Genomic DNA, 4,453 nt, shown 5'->3' on the forward strand with positions numbered 1-4,453 from the left:
CAAAATGATTATTGAACTGATGTTTCAAAGAAAGCCTTAGCTCAACTAGAAATAACTTAACATGAAGTCACAAAACTAAGTGGTTTGCTTATACATTGTAAAAAGAAAATAATGGTGAGTAACACTGGAATATTAGAAATGATGTTCGTGGTGTTTGTGCAAATCTAACTGTACAACAGGGACTCCAACCTTCATAAAATACTCATACTATCTCCTTGTATATTTTAATAGACAAAGAACAATATGATGACTTTATGCATTCAGAAGTGTTAGGTGAAATCAAACCCTAGCTTTCATTATCAATTTTGTAAGAAAAGTTAGCAATCCTTAAATGCTACCTGTTACTAAGAAATTTATAGTGTTCCATATATATGGAACACTTCACAAATGTGCATGTCATATTGCACAGGAGCCATACTGATATTTTCTGCATTTTTCCCATTTTAGTATATATGGTGCCAAAGTGAGCACACTAAGGAAGATTTGTGAATTTCATAATGTTTAGTCTAACAATGAGTTGGATATTTAATATGCTAGTATAGATCATTAATATTAATATTTATTTCCTTAACATTAATATGCAAATTATTATTATTATTATTATTGTTGATATGGTTCATCTAGATAAATAAAAGAAGGTGACAGATTTGAAGAGGAGATAATTGATAATATAAAATTAAGAGATTAAAAAATATAATTTAGTAAAGATTAATAATGCTTTAGAAAGCAAAATTTCTGGAGTCTAATTCCTACTCAAATATTACCAGCTGTAAAAAGTCTGTGGAATTTATTTCAATATCTTTGACAATAACAAATTTTAATCATGCACTTAATTTAATTGGTGTCTCCACATTTGTTTTTTTATACAAACTTAATCTATCTTTTTCTTCTGTTAGGTGAAAATCACGGGTGATTAATATCATGCACATCTAAGTAAATCTTAAGTGCAATCTTACCTGATTCTATGGATTGCCTATGGTCTGAGGGTCTACCAAGACTTTATATGCTGAAATTGAACTCCCATTGTGAGGTGTTAAAAGGGCAAAAATTTAATACAATGGTGATTAGAACTGGGCCTTTGGGAAGTGGTTAGGATTTAATCAGGTCATTAGGTTGCAGCTCTTATGATTGAATCCTGGTAGCTTTATAAGAAGAGGGTGAGAAAGAGACATACATACAGGCACATGCTCTTTGTCTATTGCTTTGTGATGCCCCCATATTACCTTGGGACTCTGCTAGAAAAGAGGCCATCACCAGACCCAGTCCCTGGATCTTACACCTTCAAAACTGTAAGCAAAAGTAAATCTCTTTTCTTTTTAATTTCTAGTCTGTGCTATGTGATATTAGCAACACAAGACAGATGTATATGCCTAAAGCTACCCGTGTCATCTTTGGAAGTTGTTCTTTCAGGTTTCACAGGATGTTTATGTCTGTAACACCTTGCATATGGTAGTGTATGAGGATTTCAGTTTCTGCATATCTTTGCAATATAGTTGTTACTTCCCTTTTCATTGAAGCAATCCTAGGGTATGTGAAATCATATCTAATTTTTGACTCAGTGTAGATTGGAGGTTCTTGAAATCTCAAAATTACGGAATCATTGTAAATAAATACTGTTTTTTTTCTTTTTTTCTTCTTCAGGAAAAATTAAAAAAAAAAAAAGAAAAGGAAACCTCATAGAAATGTACCCGCTAGACCTAGTCAATAAGTGGGGGAAATTGTATGACAGCAATATATTACCAGGCCCATGTTTCAACCATTGACTACAATTGCAATCTGATTAGTTGAGTATTATAAAAAATATCATGTAATGTAACACCTAGTAAGATATCACAGATTTTCCTATTTACATTACAATTTTATAAATTGTGTGAAAAATTTACTTAACAAAATGGGTAGTACAAATTTCTCTATCTCCAGGTGGTAATATTTTTGATTTAAAATAATTAATATTCTAATTGGAAAACAGAGCCTAATATAATTACATATGTATTTACAACATTTTTTAAAGAAAGGTAATGCTTTAAGAAATTTTTAAGGAATTGCTGAAGAACAAACTCAAAGGAAAAACACATCTATTTACATATCATAGATAAATATATGTACAAACACACACACACACATATATGTAACTATATATAAATTGGTACTGGTTACTGAGTTACAGAGTCAGAATTGAAAAACTTCAAGCCAGGTAACCATACAATAGAGTAAAAAACTTAAAATTTCTCAATTTCTAAACAAATTATTTAGTTTTGAATAATTGACATGTCTAAAAATATCTAAATATATAAGAATTTTCTAGAGTAGCACATTCAAATAGTACTTTTCTTATAAAATACACTGATAAGGTTAATATATTTCACCATGAATGTACAAAGTTAACTAGGTAATAAGTAGTTGTTATCTATATTATAAATACCATAACATAAATGTGGTTTTCTAGTTTTTAATGTAAAAGAATTAAATTAATAACAGAAAGTTTATTAACTAGAATATAACAATAAAGCTTATTTTGGTCTTTGAGGGTATTTTTGTGCTTACAGTCATGCTTAAATGCATTTTAATGAATATTCTTCATTTCTAGAAAAATACATGTTTGTCTAATAGTCAAGTCATTTAAATTCAATAAGACAGTACTATAGGAGCTGAATTTGAAACTAGAATCAATGATAAACTACTAATACTTGGGTATTTTTAATTGGTTTTGTATTTTCTTTAAATTGTCTTACTTTAAGGTATACATATAATCTTTAGACAACTTTTGGGAACTTTGTATTTTACATTCATATATTTATGTTAGAATGGATTTTCTCTAATAGTTTTTCTTGATATTGCTTTTCTTGAGAATAATAGATATAAGTATTTTGGATATTTTGTCAATCCTCAAATGGCTATAACATCAAGTTTTGCTTCCTCTATTTACTCTAAAAGATATCCTAAAAATAATTAAGTTTGTTAAATATTCTCTTTACATTAGTGAAATCAACCACTATAAGAACTCATTAACATAGATGACCTGCAGACGCTTTCTTGATTTTGAATCCAAAAGGGATTTTTATTTCTCTTAACTGGGGGTGGCATGGTCTGAATGTCCCCTCATAATCATGTGTTGGAACTTAATCTCCAATATAACAAAATTAAGACTTTTAGTCTTGTGAAAAAATGATTATGGATTTGAAACTTATTATAAAGCTGGAGGAAACTAGTCTACAGCAGTTTAGTTTTTTGTTTTGTTTTGTTTTGTTTGCTCTTGTGCTTTCTATAATGGGAAGAAACAATTTCCTCCCCAAATTATATACAAATGGTACCATTTTGTAAGCAGAGAGAGGAACCCTCATCATACACCATATCTGCTGGTGCTTTGATCTTGAACTTCCCAACCTTAAGAATTTTGAGAAATCTCTATTATTCGTAAATTACCCAATCTGTAATATTTTAATATAGCAACAGAAACAGACTAAGATAACTGTATAATACATAATTTTGGGAGTATTTTTAATTTAAGTAATGTGTTTTCTCATTGTTTTCATATAATTAAGGAAGGTTACAGTAAAATAGTGTTCACTTAGAAACATAGAAACCATGAAAATTGCATTGCCTATCCATTAAATTTTTCTTTTTTTGGCCTGGTATCCAGAGGTTGTCTGTCTTTTGTTAATGTAGCAATGATGACAATTAATTAGATTTAGCAAAAGATTGCCATTTTTATCTTCATTTATATGCTCAATCCAGCAAAAGAAAAAAAATCTGTTTCTGGAAAATACTTAGAATTCTAGAAAAGTGCTCCATGAAAAAAATAGATACTTTCATTATATGTATTGTATTTGTCTTATATATAAATGCTCCTCCAAAATTAGTCTTACAAAATTTGAGATTTCTTTAAAGGTAAGTTTAAATTACAAATTCACATATGTTTAATGGATTTACAAACCCTTAAGGGTATCCTATTGTGGGGACAAGTGTACAGAGTACTGCATACATGGTGTATATTAAGGGAGTCTGAGTGGCAGGTCCCTCCTCTCATGCTAGGCATGTGAGCAGCAGGTTGCTTACCCTGTAGACACAGCCCTGGGCGTGAGGCCATGGGCTTGCTTCAAGGCCCACTCCTCCATTGGTCGCTGCAAGGGCAGTTAGCAGAAATTGCATTGGTGGCTGACTGGAATCTGCTTAGCTACTGCCTGAGTATATATATACATGGTAACTGCACAATAAAATCAGACCTGCTTCCTGCTTGGTCTCCAGAGATCTTGATTAGCATCTCCACAGCCACACTCTCCTCTATCATGTTCCATGAGCTTCCTCGCTGGAGGAGAGAGAGCCCACACATCCTATCATATTTATTTTCTTTAAACAATTATCTATATTGTTAAAGATTCTTACATTGTAAATAATTAAGAAATATATTTTGTAAATGGACATTAAAAACTCTAAAGTAGGATCAATTTTTCTA

The 4,453-nt window shown here is 30.7% G+C and overlaps 1 non-coding gene across 1 annotated transcript; it reads right to left on the reverse strand.

Moving 5' to 3' along the window:
- Positions 1-365: 365 nt before the first annotated feature.
- LOC125612903 lies at positions 366-471 on the reverse strand. The gene has a single exon (XR_007343390.1). It is a non-coding gene; the product is annotated as a U6 spliceosomal RNA (small nuclear RNA).
- Between the last annotated feature and the right edge of the window lie 3,982 nt (positions 472-4,453).

Source organism: Marmota marmota, unplaced genomic scaffold, assembly GCF_001458135.2.
Source record: "Marmota marmota marmota unplaced genomic scaffold, marMar, whole genome shotgun sequence".
Classification (NCBI taxonomy): domain Eukaryota; kingdom Metazoa; phylum Chordata; class Mammalia; order Rodentia; family Sciuridae; genus Marmota; species Marmota marmota.